The sequence below is a fragment of the Nycticebus coucang genome, chromosome 10 (genome assembly GCF_027406575.1).
Source record: "Nycticebus coucang isolate mNycCou1 chromosome 10, mNycCou1.pri, whole genome shotgun sequence".
NCBI classification, from domain to species: domain Eukaryota; kingdom Metazoa; phylum Chordata; class Mammalia; order Primates; family Lorisidae; genus Nycticebus; species Nycticebus coucang.
The window spans coordinates 60,716,570-60,734,994 of record NC_069789.1 but is presented as its reverse complement, the minus strand read 5'-3'; the positions used below and the strand labels follow the sequence as shown (position 1 = coordinate 60,734,994).

At 41.7% G+C, this 18,425-nt stretch overlaps 1 protein-coding gene and 1 long non-coding RNA gene across 4 annotated transcripts in view; one reads left to right on the top strand and one right to left on the bottom strand.

Moving 5' to 3' along the window:
• LOC128596707 (uncharacterized) overlaps positions 1-13,088 on the bottom strand; it is a 49,536-nt gene extending 36,448 nt beyond the window's left edge. The window contains exon 1 of the long non-coding RNA XR_008383127.1: positions 13,038-13,088. This is a non-coding gene — a long non-coding RNA (uncharacterized LOC128596707). The remainder of the gene's footprint in view (positions 1-13,037) is intronic.
• NAV1 (neuron navigator 1) overlaps positions 1-18,425 on the top strand; it is a 276,840-nt gene that overhangs the window by 201,734 nt on the left and 56,681 nt on the right. The gene's annotated exons all lie outside the window — the stretch shown is intronic.

Sequence of the window (18,425 nt, the reverse complement as noted above, 5' to 3'; positions counted from 1 at the left end):
AAAGGAAAAATAAATTTTTTTAAATTGTATTGGGTGAGCAGAATAGCTCCCCCGTGAAAAATGTTATCTCTTGTTAGTTTAAATACTGCTAAGGAGCAATATTCCAAGAAACAGATTGAAAATTAAAGAGAAAATAAACAAATATAGGCACAATGCAGAGCTTATGTAAAAATACCTAAATTTTTAGTTCTCGTGTGTTTTTCTAGAGTTTACCTATCTGTAGCATTATAATCATGCTTTCAGACATTTAAAAATCTTAGTTCCCTGAATATATCATACGTCCTCATTAATTCTGGAACAAAACCGTTTTGCCAACTTTTGATATCTCTCTACAAAACGTTCATACAGGGCCCAAGAAACGTCTCAGGGTCCTCTGCATTTGATAACTAAACATTTCACTTCTCTGGCCAGACTGATGATGTCCTGGATTGCTGCCAGGCAGGGAAGACTCCAAAGCAGTTTTCTTTATAATGCTTCAAAATCCCCACTTCCTCACTGCTTTGCTTTTTAGTCAGTATTGTACCTTCACCTGGCTCAGTATATAGAAATTCTTTGCATTTTCACCCTGAAGAAAAATTCCTTCTCCCGGCCAATATGTTTTCTTCTCCAACACATCCAACACTTTTTATACACCTTCCCTCTCTAGGGATTTGGAAAAGGACACAGAACTAACCAGCAATGCTTTTCTTTCTCCACCATCCCCCCCAACTTTAGCTATCTTGTGATTGGCTAAAAAATGATTCTGTTATGGTTGCAAAGGTTTCCTTCTATGGTCGCAGCAATAGTAGCAGGTCTGACATAAGAGTATGTTAATAACCCTTTCAGATCCCTAACATAATGATTTTCCTGTCCTGCTCTGATGTTGGAAGATGTCTGACATGTTTTTTTTGTACCTCTTATTCCATGACAAGAGGTTAGTGACAATGCTGAGTACATTCTTTGGCCCTCAAAGAGCCATTGATCACTGGTTATAGGAAGAAACAGCCTATTCAATTTGAAAAGTTGACAAACTGTGACATCACAAAATGAAAAAAAAAAACAAAACAAAAAAACAAAGAAGGAAGACCATCCTCTTCCAACACTGAAGAAAGGCTAAATAGGAAGATACATTTTATAATGCAAAATGAAATACACGAAGTTTATGGGAAGAGTAAACAGAGCTATCAGAACTGTGGATGTTGTGGATTTACAAGGAGGTCCTACAAATGGTGGAAAACATTATTCTTCTGGCTGATGGAAGTTGTGGTTGGGAACAGCTACATCCTTTACTCTTTGGATATGAAGGAGAGTGGAGGAAAAGTGCAGACACACCTTTCTTACAGGAGAATTCTCATCATTCAGCTTGTGAGCAATGTAAGGAACAGAAATTCAAGAGGAGAACTACTTGGGAGGCTGAGGTAAGACGATCACTCAAACCCAGGAGTCTGAGGTTGCTATAAACTATGATACAATGACACTCTACACAGGGTGAAAGAGTGAGACTATGTCTCAAAAAAACAAACAAAAAAAAAAAACGAAGACCATCCTCTTCCAATACTGAAGAAATGCTAAATAGGAAGATGCATTTAATAATGCAAAATGGAAAAAAAAATCAACAAAGGATTCCATGGTTTGCAACAGAAGAAATGAGAAAGATGGAAGAAGGGAAACCATTTTCTACTGTGAGACATGCAAGAAGAAGCCTGGACTTCATCCTCCTGGAGACTACTTCAAGAACTATCACGCTCAGGCTCAAGCGGCTAAGGCGCCAGCCACATACACCTGAGTTGGCGGGTTCAAATCCAGCCCAGGCCCGCCAAACAACGACGGCTGCAACCAAAAAATAGCCGGGCATTGTGGCGGGCGCCTGTAGTCCCAGCTACTTGGGAGGCGGAGGCAGGAGAATCCCTTGAGCCCAGGAGTTGGAGGTTGCTGTGAGCTGTGATGCCACGGCATTCTACCCAGGGCGACAGCTTGAGGCTCTGTCTCAAAAAAAGAAAGAAAGAAAGAAAAAAAAGAAGTATCACACTCAAAAAAATTATAAACAAAAGCAGTTTATTTTATGTAACCTAAAATAGATAAAATCATCAAGTGAGTTCACATTTATGCTTTTCTCTTTTAAAACTGTAAGCCGCCAACCACTTTCCTGCCCCAAGTAAATTAAGAGCCGAGGAGTATCCAGTGGCAGAAAAATTGGATTGGATTAAAACAGGCACAAAAGCACTAGTGTCATGCTGACCTATGCAACACTTCTGGTTCTTATTTCACAGTGTCATACTGTTCTGACAAAGAAGCATTCCCTATTCCCTCTCTGTTCAATAACCTACAACCTGTCCCTGAGGTTGACTTTTGTGTCAAAAGTCAAATCTTACATGCCATTGAATGTTTGAGAAAGCAGGCTTTCCTCAAGATCTCTGAAGGAAAGGATCTTTTAGAAGCTTCTTTAGGTTTCTATATTTGAAAGTCAGTCTTGATCTAGACTGCACGGTATTGTAATTCATACCATAAACTACATCTGCAGTGCTGTCATCAAAAAGGACATCTCCCCAAATCATCTGCCATTAACCCGGGAAACTATTCTGAGTTCATTTTCATCCAGTGAGTCAGAAAAGGGTGCATTTCCTCTTGATCTTGGAGATGATCCTTGCTTCTAGGTAGGCCTGTAGTTCTTGGCAGAATTGGGTGAACAACCTCTTCTGCATGGGCAAAAAGTCTCTAGAGCTCCCTATACCCATGTCTAGCCCAGAGCCCTATTCTATCACTATCTACTTTTTACTATAGACTCAAGTGTCCAAATCTGGTCACTCCCTAAGTAAGCCTTGGACTTTGTGCGACCATCAAAGGTGAGCACTGGAGGAAAGGAAGGTAAACAGCTGGAAAATCTGGGCCCTGACCTGGGCACCAAAAACACTGATCAGCAGTTGTACAGGTGTTGATAGATGAAAAGAGAGGAAGCCGGTGGGCGGGACTTCCTCTGGTAAAACCGGGGAAGCAATGGCCACCAAATTTAAGCTGTTTACCCCAAAGCCTAACCTGTGGGGAGCCAGAGTGTTAATGACTTCAACCCTGAATACTAGCCCGATCCTGAAGAGAAAGACAAGACAGTGCAAAGCAGAAGCACCACTCGTGCTACTTAGCTGGCGTAGTTGTGATGGAACGAGACATGTGCGGATGATGCAGCTGGTTCTAAGGTGGTGGAAGGCATTAGCTACACACATGCATAGGACAACTCCTCTAGGGCTGCTCCATACTCCCTAGGGCCACATGGTGCCCTGCCCTGAACCAGATGTCTCAGTATGGCGGCCCCACTTGTGGAGACTTACCCAGCATTTCCTCCTCTCCTCACCATGAGGTAGCGCTGTTTGGATTCTTGCCCATAAGCTACAAAGACTTTCTCTGTCAAGTAAAGTTCACAAGGTTGGACTTAAGAGCCAGGTAGGGTCCTGGATTAAATTTTCCCGGCCAGAAATGATGCGGGAAGGGGCAGTACAAAAGAGTGAGCTTCCCATCAAATGCCAAGTCAGTAGCTGCTCTTTAGCGGACACCTCAGCACAAGTTGGTTTTCTACTCATTCTACTGCAGGCATGTGGCTGGCGTTGAGGTTTAATTTGTTGGTGATCATGTTTAAGGAAGTGCATTGATTTGCCTTTGGAAACTGTAGGAAATAATTGGAGCAAATACGGAAGTTTTCTCTCAAGTTAGATAGGCTATCCTACATTTTTTTTGCTAAATCCCTTTCTGTAGGGGAGCATGTCACTCCTTCAAGGAAACTGTTTTGGTTTGCAGGCTTTTTGAGGTTTATTTTATTCTTTTTTTTTTTTTTTTTTGAGACAGTCTCACTATGTTGCCATTGGTAGAGTGCAATGGCATCGTAGCTCACAGCAACCTCAAACTTTTGAACTTAAGCGATTTTCTTGCCTCAGCCTCCCAAGTAGCTGGGACTATTGGCATCCGCCACAACGCCTGCTATTTTTTCTTGTTGTTGTTGTTGTTGTTGTTGCGATTATCATTGTAGTTTAGCAGGCCTGGGCTGGGTTCGAACCCGCCAGCCTTGGTGCATGTGGCCAGCACCCTAACCACTGAGGTACAGGCACCGAGCCCTTTTTGAGGTTTAGGAACTGACCTTGTTTCTTCTTCACTATTATAAATCCCAAATGTCAGTAACTACTGAGGTACAGTAGAGAAATGTCAGTATAGTTCTTATTACAAATTATTTTTATTTTATTTTATTTTATTTTCCAGTTTCTGGCCTGGGCTGGGTTTGAACCCGCCACCTCTGGCATATAGGACCAGCGCCCTACCCCATTGAGCCACAGGCGCCACCCCAGTAGAGTTCTTATTATAAAAATACAATCTTTAGAGTCAGATGTTGATATTAACAGGCTTTTTCTTATTAATAGCTGTGAGACCTTTGGCATATAACTTTACCTCTCCTAAGTTTTGCTCTTACGGGTAAAATGAAAGTAATATCTAACTTGGAATTAACAAGATTAAATGAGGTCATACATGTATGCAAAAAATGCCCAATGAAGTGCTTGGCATACATAAGTACTGGGCATATAGTAACTATTGTTTTAATAAACACATCTTGTGGTGTTCCCAAAGAAAAATAAGATTAGAATATTTGCATTGAGTAGCATAAATCTGGTACCTATACTAGAAATAAAATATAAAATGCATGCCCTTTTTTAAAATTTCAGATTAATATGAGGGTACTTATGACTGGGTTGTTGCTTGATCTGTATGCTAAAGTCCAAGTTGTAGTTGTGTCCTTCACCAGAAGTGTGCCGTCCACTCATACATTGTTGTTTCTTTTTTTAATTTCAAATTCATATGAGGGTACAAATTTTTAGTTTACATTGTTCTCACTTATAAGGTGAAGTTCAAGTTGTAGTTGAGCCCTTCACCCAGGGAGTGCGCTGAACACCCTCACATTGAGCACATTAGGTGAGATCCCACCAATTGCCCTCCCGCCTCCCACCAATCTTCTTATCCCCTCCCTCTCTCCCCTCCCCCTTGCTGGACTGTATTTGTGTTTTATCATTTGTATGGCTGTGTAATTGTTTATATATTGGTTTAATATTAGTATTGAGTACATTGGGGTGTTTTTGTCCATTCTTGAGATACTTTACTAAGAAGAATGTGTTTCAACTCCATCCCAGTAAAATAAAAGATGTAAAGTCTCCATCTTTTCTTGTGGCTGAATAGTACTCCATGGTATATGTATGCCACAGTTTGTTAGTCCATTCATGGGTTGATGGACATTTTGTTGCTTCTACAATTTGGCAATTATAAATTGAGCTGCAATAAACATTCTGGTTCAAAGGTCTTTGTGGTAAAATGATTTTTGTTCTTCTGGGTAGATACCTAGTAATGGAATTAGGGATCAAATAGAAGGTCGACTTTTAGTTCTTTAAGAATTCTCCATACTTCTTTCCATAAAGGTTTGGAAAGTATTACTTTGCAGTCCCACCAGCAGTGTAGAAGTGTTTCCTTCTGTCCACATCCACATCAGTATCTGCAGATTTGGGACTTTGTGATGTGGGCTAATCTCATTAGAGTTAGGTGCTATCTCAGAGTAATTTTTTGATTTGCATTTCTCTGATGATTAAAGACAACGAGCATTATTTCGTATCTATCATCTTCAGACCGTACATTGTTTCCATTGGGTGAGGATTTGCTGATTTCCCTGCCTTCTTGAGTTTAATTGAGTTTTTCTCTCATGCAAGCAGGTAGTTGTTAATCTACTAGTTTCAACTTAGTATTGAGTATATGTAATGCTTTTCCCCCCATTCTTGTGATACTTTACTTAGGAGAATGTTTTCTAAAACCATCTGGGTTGTTAAAAAAATTCCATCTTTTACATATGCCGTCAATGTAACCTAATTCTTTGTACCCTCAATGAATCCCAACAACAATAAAAAAAAAAAGGAAAACATTTCCATATTTTTTATGGCTGCATAATATTCCATAGTGTACACATACCAGAGTTAGTTTACCCATTCACGTGTTGACGGCCACTTGGGTTGTTTCTATATCTTTCCGATTGTGGATTGGGCTGCTACAAACATTTGAGGACAAATGCCCTTATGGTAAAATAATTTTTTTCTTTTAGGTAGGTATCTAGTAGTGAGAATGTAGTATCAAATGGAAGCTCTACTTTTATTTCTTTGAAGACTCTCCATATTTCTTTTTTTTTTTTTTCTTTTTTGAGACAGAGTCTCACTATGTCACCCTCGGTAGAGTGCCATGGTGTCACAGCTCACAGCTCATAACCTCAAACTTTTGGGGTCAAGGGATTCTCTTGCCTCAGCCTCCCAAGTAGCTGGGGACTACAGGTGCCTGCCACAATGCCTGGCTATTTTTTTGTTGTAGTTGTTTAGTTGGCCTGGGCTGGGTTCGAACTCACCACCCTCAGTGTATGTGGCTGGTACCATAACCAGTGTGCTACGGGCACCAAGCTGACTCTCCATATTTCTTTCCATAAAGGTTTTACTAGTTTGGAGTCCCACCAACAGTGCATGAGTGTTCTCTTCATTTTCTAGAGAAAGTGCCAGATTTATGCTAATCAATGCAAATATTTTAATCTTATTTTTCTTTGAGAACATCACCAGATGTGATAATTAGAATAAATAGCCATATGCCCTTTTGGATTGTTATAAAAGGCAGCATATTAAAGATGTTTCTAATAGTATTTGGCTGGGCATGATGGCTCATGCCTGTAATCCTAGGACTCTGGGAGGCCAAGATAGGCACATTGCTTGTGAGACCAGCCTGAGCAAGAGCGAGACCCTGTCTCTACTTAAAAAAAAAAAGTAGCCAGGCATTGTGGCAGGCACCTGTAGTCCCAGCTACTCGGGAGGCTGAGGCAAGAGAATCGCTTAAGCCCAGGAGTTGGAGGTTGCTGTGAGCTGTGTGAGGCCACGGCACTCTACCGAGGGCCATAAAGTGAGACTCTGTCTCTACAAAAAAAAAAGGTGCCTATAGTCCCAGCTACTCAGGAAGCTGAGGCTTTAGGATCACCTGAGCCCAAGAGTTTAAGGTTGCTGTGAGCTACAAAGATGCCATGGCACTCTACCCAGGGCAAGAGAGTGAGACTCTGTCTCAAAAAAAAAAAAAAGTCTCAGTGCCCGTAGCTCAGTGGTCAGGGCACCAGCCACATACACTGGAGCTGACGAGTTCAAACCTGTGCGGCCCTGCTAAACAACAATGACAATAACAACAACAAAAATAACCAGGTGTTGTGGCGGGCGCCACCTGTAGTCCCAGCTACTCGAGAGGCTGAGGCAAGAGAATCGCTTAAGCCCAAGAGTTTGAGGTTGCTGTGAGCTGTGACGTCACTGCACTCTACAAGAGTGACATAGTGAGACTCTGTCTCAAAAAAAAAAGGTGAGTATTTAAGACACATTAGGTTTCTGTTGCATATTAGTGGAGAAGTAGAGAAACTGCTTTGGTCTGATGCAAGATCATAGACAAATAAATGTGTGCGCTAGGTAACTGCATCAACTTCACAGGCTGAAGGGGGCCTAAACCAAGGCTTTAGCTGATGCTAGTTTCATGCAAAGATCTTGAGTGTTCATTAACATCATTTGGTTTTCTTCTCAGATTTCTAAATTGTTTAAAAGTTATTTTCTAGGGAGCTCTGAATCTTTTTATTTAAACTGTAGGCTTTCCTCTGGCTTAGTGGAGACATTGCTACGTGTTTGTGCAGCAGTGCAGAGGTTATGTTGTTTATGCCTGCCTGGGTGGGTATAAGTAATAGCTAATGTTGAGTCAGATCCCAGCCTTCCTGATGATTAAGTGAACTTTCCACACATCAATCTCAGGCTTTTATATGGATTGCTTTGCTACAATGGAAATCTTGACAGTTAAACCCACACAGATTTAAAAATGTTCAATAATGAAGTGTATCCTCAAATTCTCCTACATTCTCATGATCGTTTGTTTTAAAATAATGATATCAGAGTACCAATGGAGGGGCTAAATAATCCCCCTCAGCAACAAATTGATATGGAACAACACTGGTGCTCCTTGGAGGCCTCAGGTTATTTGTGGACAAGTTAAAAAAGAACTTTTATCATCTGGTACTCCTACCCCTATGGCTATTGCCACCATATAAGATTAGTATTTTTAGTACGGGATTTAAATGAAGATGGGCATGAAAAGGAGATGCTGAAGTTGTGGGGATGAAAGTGTTGAGCTGAGTCACTGAGATCAAAACTTCAGAGTAGGGAGAGTAATGGGTGGGGCCACACCTACAGTGCATCTTAGAATGGGTACAGGTGAAACTTACTAAAGGCAGAATATAAATGTCTACATACAATAACTAAGAAAATGCCATGAAGGCTACGTTGAACAGTTTGATGAGAATATTTCAGATTGTATATGAAACCAGCACATTGTACCCCTTGATTGCACTAATGTACACAGCTATGATTTAACAATAAAAAATAAAAAAAAAAACTGGGGCAGCGCCTGTGGCTCAGTGAGTAGGGCACCGGCCCCATATGCTGAGGGTGGCGGGTTCAAACCCAACCCCGGCCAAACTGCAACAACAACAACAACAACAACAAAAAAAAATAGCCGGGTGTTGTGGCGGGCGCCTGTAGTCCCAGCTACTTGGAAAGCTGAGGCAAGAGAATCACATAAGCCCAAGAGCTGGAGGTTGCTGTGAGCGTGTGATGCCACGGCACTCTACCGAGGGCAGTAAAGGGAGACTCTGTCTCTACAAAAAAAAAAAAAAAAAACTTTAGAGTAGGGGTGGCGCCTGTGGCTCAGTCGGTAAGGCGCCGGCCCCATATACCGAGGGTGGCAGGTTCAAACCCGGCCCCGGCTGAACTACAACCAAAAAATAGCTGGGCGTTGTGGCGGGCGCCTGTAGGTAGTCCCAGCTACTCGGGAGGCTGAGGCAAGAGAATCACTTAAGCCCAGGAGTTGGAGGTTGCTGTGAGCTGTGTGATGCCACGGCACTCTACCGAGGGCCATAAAGTGAGACTCTGTCTCTACTAAAAAACAAAAAAAAAACTTTAGAGTAATCCTACTAGGGTTTTCTGAAGCTGTGTCAAAAGTGATATAACCTGGAGAGCAGCTCATATTTTAACTTATTTCCAACCAGCCTGAACTATTTATTTTCCTCTGCCTTTAGTGAGAGGACAACAACTGTTCATTGTATAACCCTGCATTTGACTTGTATTAGAGTGACTTCTTTATCCAAGGTTGTTTGCTGAGTTTCTCCCTGGGGATCTTAATAGGGTATGAATTCCTGAGGGAAATGGTGACATTCTTTAGTGAGCTGGTTTCTCTAGATTAGTTTTGAAATGGAAAAGAAATCAAGTAGCTCAGCTTGCAAAAAAACAATTTAATAACTGAGTGGTTATGAAGAATCTATGGATTCTTATGTTATTTTTCCTCCTTCATATGCATGACAAAGTGTCATGTCACATATCTTGCCTTTTTCCCCAATAGATCCTCCTTCATTCTTAGCCTTTGCACCTAAAGAGATACTTGTGTTCGCTAACCAGTATGGTCAAGTAGCTCAGCTTGCAACAAACAACTTAGTAACTGAGTGGTTATGAAGAATCCATGGATTCTGATGTTATTTTTCCTCCTTTATATGCATGACAAAGTGTCATATCACATACCTTTTTCCCGAATAGATCCTCTTTCATGCTTAGCCTTTGGACCTAAAGAGATACTTATGTTTGCTAACCAGTATGGTACTTCATAATTCAGTGTGTAAGCAGACAGACTTGAGTTAGCATCCAATATTTTTCTCTTCAGATTTTAGTATTTGGAATTTGTATTTGTTTCAGTTTTTTTGGCCTTCCCTTTTGATGTTCCTTCTTTGGCTTTTCTTTGGTAGATTGAATGCAGACAACATTAGGGTAATTACAGGCAAAAAAGCTGGCAATGAGCCCTCTATTTTGGATCAGGATTTAAAGATTTTGAACAAGGAGACTCAGTGAAAAGAAAAAAGACAATCTCCTCAGCTTATGAGAACTACTAAAGAAGAGGTTGGAAAGTGGATTTCTTTTTTTTTTTTGCAGTTTTTGGCGGGGCTGGGTTTGAACCCGCTACCTCCAGCATATGGGGCCAGCGCCCTACTCCTTTGAGCCACAGGCGCCACCAGGAAAGTGGATTTCTTATTTAATAGAGTAAAAGAGAAAAAAGGTGATAATGGAAGGCCTGGGATTCTGGAGTGGGAAGATTGAATGTGATACAAAAAAATCAGAAAAGGGGGAGTGAAGTGTTCAAAGGGAACGCCTGGCAGTTCTTTTGGTTTGTGGGGGGAAGCTTCATTCCACGAAGAAGACAGAGCCTAGTAGCTCACAGGCTGGAGGTGTTTATCGCCAGATCAGCATTTCACACCAGCAGCCTGGCCTGAATCTTTGCAAGCTGCAGAAACTGCTCAGAGTTGCACAGATTCTTTAGCCTACTAGGATGAATTTAGGGCTCGATTCCCATTGCTTTTACATCTTTCCATACTCACTTTAAGCTCATAGTGTAATTTGAGATCTGAAGATGAATGGCAACTTACTAGTATCAAGACTTGTTTGTTGCCGTGTGCCTAATGGGAACATACGCACTCTCTATGACTTCTCCAACCTGTCTGTGTAGCAGGATTTGTGTTTCTGACCAAAAAAGGCGTTTGCTTCTGTCAGCCTTACATAAATTATTCTAAAAGCTACAAAAATATTTGAATCCCATTCTACGCAGTGCCTGCTTCCAGAATGGAGGATTGGGGGTGAGCTACAAGCAATGCTGACTGATGCTTCTTTTTTCCTTTTCTTTCCCTTCCTGCTCTACTCTCACCTTTTCTTTTTTTTTGTAGAGACAGAGTCTCACTTTATGGCCCTCGATAGAGTGCCGTGGCCTCACACAGCTCACAGCAACCTCCAACTCCTGGGCTTAAGCGATTCTCTTGCCTCAGCCTCCCGAGTAGCTGGGACTACAGGCGCCCGCCACAACGCCCGGCTATTTTTTGGTTGCAGTTCAGCCGGGGCCGGGTTTGAACCCGTCTCCCTCGGTATATGGGGCCGGCGCCTTACCGACTGAGCCACTGGCGCCGCCCGACTCTCACCTTTTCTTCCTGTGTCAAAACTGAGCCATTCCTGTTCCTGGTAGAAATATCTTGTTTTGACTTGTAAATTGAGCAGGTTAGCTCAGAATGACGCTGAAGGAGGAATAAAAGTGGAAATTCAAGGGGTCGTTCTTAGTCCTCAGTTAGTTTTTCCAGCTGAGACTTGTCAGTTCATTGTTATCTCTTTTCATTTTTAGAGGGTCTTTTTTGATCTAGCCCCAGGACAGCTGAACTTTGGTCTGCTGGGCCAAGTCCAGTTCAAAGCCTAGTTTTCTATGGCTCATAAGCTGAGGATGGTTTTCACATTTTTAAATGATTGAAAAAAACAAAAGAATAATATTTTGTGACACGAAAGTTATATGAAATTCAAATATCAGTGTCCACAAATAAAGTTCTATTGGAATGGATCTATATTCATTTGTCCACGTGTTATCTATGGCTGCTTGGTGCTACAATGGCAGCATTCCGTAGTTGCAGGTCTTATGGCCTACAAAGCCTAAAATATTTATTGTCTGGTCCTTTATAGAAAAATATTTGCCAACCGCTACTCTAAGCCTATAACCTGAACCTTTCTTACTTTTTATTTATTTATTTTTATCTTTTTTTGAGAAAGAGTCTTACTGTGTCACCCTTGGGAGTGTCCAAGTGTCACAGCTCACAGCAACCTCAAGCTCTTGGGCTCAAGTGATCCTCTTGCCTCAGCCTCCCAAGTAGCTGGGACTACAGGCACCCGCCACAATGCCTGGCTATTTTTTCTAGAGACAGGGTCTCACTCTTGCTCAGGCTGGTCTCAAATCCTGAACTCAAGCAATTCATCTACCTTGGCCGCCCAGAGTGCTGGAATTACAGGTGTGAGCCACCATACCTGGCCTTTCTTACTTTTTAGAATAGTGGCAATTGTCTCTTATTTCCTATTGGTTTAGAGCAGATGCCAAAATGCAAATGCTGTATCATTTCCTTTCAATTAGCCAGGGATTTCGGAATTATTCAGTAGACTCCTAAGGAAGTATCATGGGAAGAATATGGATGAGACAGTGGGAAAAAAGTGGGAAGTAGCTCATGAAATTGTAAATCAAATATCATTTTTCATCCCTTTCCAAAAGTCTAAAATCGGGCATCTGTGTTGGTTTTAGAAAGAGAAGGGAATGTTGGTTACAAACAGAACCCTTCTGACTATTCTTAGAGCCTCCTTCAAGCCCTCTCTGATAAAAATATGGAAACTCAAAATAAGATCACTCATACCAATTGACACCTTAATTTTGTGACTTTTTAGTTTGCCTCAAGGTGTTTTCTTGACCAAGAATCAGAATTATTTTCCCTCATACTCAACTTTCTAAACATTTTGGTTAGGAGGTGTTGACTTACTTGTGGAGGAAGTCAAGGCCAAGACTCGTATACTAATTCTAGTAATAGAGTAGTGGAGATTGAAGTACATATTTAATATTCCCAAGCCTGCTCCAAAGGGCTGCCTTTTTTCCTTTGAAGGTAAATCTGATGGCATCCCTGACAATTTTTCCCCTTTCTTTTCTTTCTTTCTTCCTTTCTTTTTTTTTGAGATTCCTCGTTATCTTTTACTCTGAAAAATTTTAATTTCCTGACTTGGAAAGATCTAAAAAGGAGGAGAAGGTGCCTTGCTTTTTCATTCCCACCCCTGTGAAAGAAGTAGAGGAGGGAAAAGGCTTGGGGCAGACAAAAAGGGAAATCTCTGAAACTAGAGAAAACGCAAACAAATTGTGGCCAGCCGACTCAGCATTCCTCACCCACAGTTGGTCCTAATTAAGGAGACTCCCGTTGAACAGCTCAACTTTCTGCTCTGTACTCTTTGCTCTGGTCCTGCCAGCTGACATGGCAAAGCTTTAACCCACGCCTCGGAAACAGTCTCTCGTCTTTCCCCTTATATTCTCACTTCTCTGTCTCTTCCTCAAAACCCTGCAATTACCCTTTCCCACATTAAGATCCCAATAAAATATGTTGATACCTCTAATCCAATTGCATCCATTTTGTTCCACAAAATGCTGTCCAAGCTGTGTGCAGGCTGAATAATTGTGTATCATGTCATTATAGGAGCACGTGTAGAACCTGATTTCATCATAGAAAAGATGGAATTTCTCCAGCATTATTTTGCTGCCAAGTCAAAGCACCAATGATAATTCCTTCCACTTTGCTTGACTCTTTGGTTTTTCTCAATCCATAGCTTCTGCTGTGCCTAGCTGATGGATTTGGGTATTTTATTTCAAGCAGTCATGACAATACATACAATATTATGATCAAAAATCTGGTGGTAGTAAATGTCTGAATTGAAAACTATACTGAATCGGGCGGCACCTGTGGCTCAGTGAGCAGGGCGCCGGCCCCATATACCGAGGGTGGCGGGTTCAAACCCAGCCCCGGCCAAACTGCAACAAAAAAAAAAAAATAGCCGGGTGTTGTGGCAGGCGCCTGTAGTCCCAGCTTCTCGGGAGGCTGAGGCAGGAGAATTGCGGAAGCCCAGGAGTTGGAGGTTGCTGTGATGCCACAGCACTCTACCCAGGGCAACAAAGTGAAACTCTGTCTCTACAAAAAAAAAGAAAACTATACTGAATCATGGAGGTGGTCAATGTCCAGTATAGCCCAGTGGGGATATTGATGTGTAAATAAATAAGCTATCACCTATAGTTGTGGTAGTCTGCTTGAGCTGACGTAACAAAATACCACAGGCCAGGTGGCTTAAACAACAGAGATTTATTTTCTTGCAGTTCTGGAGGCTAGAAGTCCAAAATCAAGGTGCCATCCAGGCTGGTTTCTTGAAGCCTCTTTTCTTGGCTTGTAAACAGTTGCCTCTCACTGTGCTCTCCCTCATGTGGCCTTTCTTCTGTGCATGCATGAAAAGAGAGTGCTCTCTCAAGACCGGGCACTGTGGCTCACTCCTGTAATCCCAGCACTCTGGGATGTAGGTGGATCACTTGAGCTCATGAGGCCCCATCAAGAGTGAGGCCCCATCTCTAAAAATAGCTGGGTACTGTGGCAGGTGCCTATAGTCCCAGCTACTTGGGGCAAGGGAATCGCTTGTGCCCAAGAGTTTGACGCCACAGCACTCTACCAGGGGCAAGAAAGTGAGACTCTGTCTGCTGTTGGTGTCTCTTCCTCTTATAAGAACACCAGTCCTATTAACACAGCATCCTCATGACCTCATTTAGCCTTAATTACCTGCCTAAAGGTCCTGTCTGCAAATATAGTCATTGGGAGTTAGGGCTTCAACATATGAACTTTGAGGGGATGTAATGCAGTCCATAACAATGGTCTAAATTTAAGAACCTCTCTTAACTTTAAGACAAAAATTTAAATGCCAGAATCAAGAAGGCAATGCTTCAAGCAGAACGTTATGAGGCAAAATGATAATGTAAAGAAAATTTTCTGGGTCATAGACACATTTGAGAATCTGACAGTAAGATCAGATAACCAGAAAATTGCATGTTTGCACATGCACCCAGTTCTCCAGACCAATTCAGTATCCCATGCCTGTAGACTGTTCTCTCTAAGTACATTCTTTGCCACTGATGAGCTGGTATATGTGCAGAACAAGCACAGAAATTTATGGCTTTATTTTGACTGAGTGGGGTTCTGCCTAGGACTGGGCCTGTGGTCCTACTGCTACTGCTAAAAACACTTACACCTTATAGGAAAGGAGAGTGAACTAAAATGGGCATACTGAAGGTGGTTAAAATTTCAGCAAGGAACAGTTGAGGGGAACTAAAGTTGTAACCAAATAGATAAGTTTTTCACATTACTGTTACATGAAGAATCATTAGACCCAATGCAGTGGCTCACGCCTGTAATCCTAGCACTATGGGGGGCCAAGGCAGGTGGATTGCCTGAGCTCAGGAGTTTAAAAGCAACCTGAGCAAGAGCAAGACCCTCTCTCTACTAAAAAAAGATAAAGAAAAAAATAGCTGGGCATAGTGGCAGGCACCTATAGTCCCAGCTAAATGGGAAGCTGGGATAAGGGGATTGCTTGTGCCCAAGAGTTTAAGGTTGCTGTAAGCTAGGATGCCATGGCACTCTACCCAGGGTATAAAGTAAGATACTTATGTCAAACAAACAAACAAAAAAATCATTGGAAATAATAGTAGAAGTTTTCTTAGTATAGGCACGTTAAGGTGGCCCCATTGTATTGGTGGTACAGTGACCCTGTACACTAACCTCTTTCTAAATTCCATAGGGAACTTTGGCAGTAATTATAGAAATTATAACTGGGTGACTCAAAAGAAAAAGGCAACAGTGGAAATCAATGATTTCAGAATTGAATAGAACAATCAAGGTACAGGTTAGGGCAATAGGGTATGATTTTCTTCCTTAGGTTTGATCTTTAAGAAATATTTTCAAATTTGTGGTACCAGGCAGAGCGTGTGGCTCAGTGAGTAGGGCTTTGGCCCCATATATTGAGGATGGCGAATTCGAACCTGGCCTCGGCCAAACTGCAACAAAAAATAGCCGGGCATTGTGGCTGGTACCTGTAGTCCCAGCTACTCGGGAGGCTGAGGCAAGAGAATCACCTAAGCCCAGGAGTTGGAGGTTGCTGTGAGCTGTGACGCCATGGCACTCTACCAAGAGCGACAAAGTGAGCCTCTGTTTAAAAAAAAAAAAAAAAAATTTGTGTGGTACTAATCTTCATAATCTTCCTAGTTGTGTCTGAGTAAGAATCTATCACTTAGATGGCAACAGATACCCCAAAATAGTATGATCCAAAATTGTGGTACTGTTTTCTCTGATTTTTTTAATGGTACCAATAGTGCCATGTAAGCAACCTGTAGGATTTAAATCTGAATTTGAGGGTCCCCCACCCATGGTCCGTTTATGAAATTAGCCTCAACATTTGAGAGTTAACAAATTAATCAAATAGCTCTGTGATTAAAATTGGCACGTAGGAAATGTCTTTAACGAATCATTGAAACCATTCATTTTCTTATAAAACTAGAATAGTATGAGCTTATTGCCAATACATTGAGGGTGCCAAATAAATTTTCCTAATGGTAAACATCCTCCAATTTCATATAAGACTCTGGTTACCTTGTTCTTTAAGCGTCCCTTCTTTTTGGTGACCTTCACCCTTGATTAAGAATTGGCAAACTTTTAGCTCAAAAAAATTTACATTGGCTTCTTTCCTACTCCACCCTCTCTTCCTCTGAATCTCTCAGTCTGTGCAACTCATCTTTCCTCCTGTTCCCTGCCTTTGTTGGCCAGATCAGGCCAGCTTGCTGTGATCACTGCCAAACCACAGTCTTGTAATGAAGCAGACACCGTACTCCCCTTCTCTTGGAGTCTTCTCAGGCCACATGGGGATGGGAGCAGGAGAGGTTAGTGACTTTAAGAACTTTGGCAGTATTTGAACAGAATGTTGGTTTCTCTAGATCAAGGATGGCAAGGTTCTCAACCTTCCTAATGCCGCAAGGTATTTTCATTGTTAAAAAGGGATCACGGTTTGAGGAAATACTCTCATGTGCAATTTTTAACCTACATTTCTGATTATTTCCATAAGGCAGATTTCTAGAAGTGGGATTTCTAGGTGGAAAGATGTAAATAAATAAACATGGCGGCGCCTGTGGCTCAGTCAGTAAGGCGCCGGCCCCATATACCGAGGGTGGCGGGTTCAAGCCCGGCCCCGGCCAAACCGCAACCAAAAAATAGCTGGGCGTTGTGGCGGGCGCCTGTAGTCCCAGCTACTCGGGAGGCTGAGGTAGGAGGATCACTTAAGCCCAGGAGTTGGAGGTTGCTGTGAGCTGTTTGATGCCAAGGCACTCTACCGAGGGCCATAAAGTAGTGAGACTCTGTCTCTACAAAAAAAAAAAAAAAAGGATCACGACCCACAGGTTGAGAACCACTGCATGGTCTTGATTCATTTTCAAAACTGAGTATCACAAAATTGCCCAGTTTCACTCTGACTCTTCTGTTACTTTTTCGTTTGTTTATCACTTATCCTCTTCAACTGACTCTTGAATACTCTCTTGGCTAATAATTCAGTGTGTGCGCCTAACAATTCTTCCACATTTGGTGCCATCAAGAGAAGAATCTGCTAAAGTTTAACAGCAAACCATAGCTTTGTCTGGTCATGGACCAAAGGTTTACTACTGTAGCAGCTAATGAACCCCAGCTCTTCAAAGCTGCCATTTCATTGACCAAAAGTTTCCTATTTGGGGTAGCACTTTCCATAGAAATGTAATGCAAGTCACAAATGTTTCTAGTAGAAACATTTAAAAAAGTAATCCAGGCAAAATTAATTGTAATATGTCTTACTTAACCCAATGAATCTAAAACATGATTTTAACATGTAATTAATATAGAAATTATTAAGATATTTTACGTCTTTTTTTCTACTGAGGCTTTGAAATCTTACTCCACATCTCAATCAAGACTAGCTTCATTCCAAGTACTCAGTAGCTACATATGACTAGTGGCTACCATATTAACAAAGAGGTAGATCCTCTCCCCCCCGCCCCCCCCCAACAAAGGAAAACAAGAGAATACACTTGTTGCTGGGACCAGAGAAGAAATATCACTGACTGATTTTCTCATTTGGGACATTCACCTCCAGGACTATCTGAGTGACCTTTGGAGAAGCCTGGGCTGACTTATCAACCTAGTATCTCACTTATAGCAATGGGCCTGAAGGAAGTTTTCTTAGTCCTTTTTGCATTGCTATAAAGGAATTCCTGAGACTAATTTATAAAGAAAAGATGTTTATTTGGCTCACAGTATGAGAAACATGTCACCAGTATTTGCTTCTGGTGAGGGCTTCAGGGAGCTTCTGACCAAAGAGGAAAATGAACCGGGAGCAGGTGACATGGTGAGAGAAGAATCAAGAAAGAGGAGGTGGTGCCAGGTTCTTTTAAACAAGCAGCTCTTTCATGAATTAATAGAGTGAAAACTCACTCATTACCATGGGGAGGACTCCAACGCCATTCATGAGCCATCCACACCCACCGCCAACACTGGTGATCATATTTCAACATGAGATTTGGAGGGGCCAAATACACAAACTACATCAAAAATGTAAAAGATAAAGAAGGAAAAAAAAAATGTAAAAGATCAGTAAAGAATGGTACTTCTGGGTGGCACCTGTGGCTCAAAGGAATAGGGCACTAGCCCCATATACCAGAAGTAGTGGGTTCAAACCCAGCCCCAGCCAAAAAAAAAAAGAATGGTACTTCTTTGGAACTTTGGATTGAGGGGAGTCCAAACCACATCCCCTTGTTCAGATGTACCAGACTAGCCTTAGACTGGGACAAGTTGTTTTTTTGTTTGCTTTTTATTTGACTGAGATTTCATAACTTTAACTGAGATTTTACTTCCTATCAAGAGTTTAGAATCCACTATCACACTTTGGTAGCAA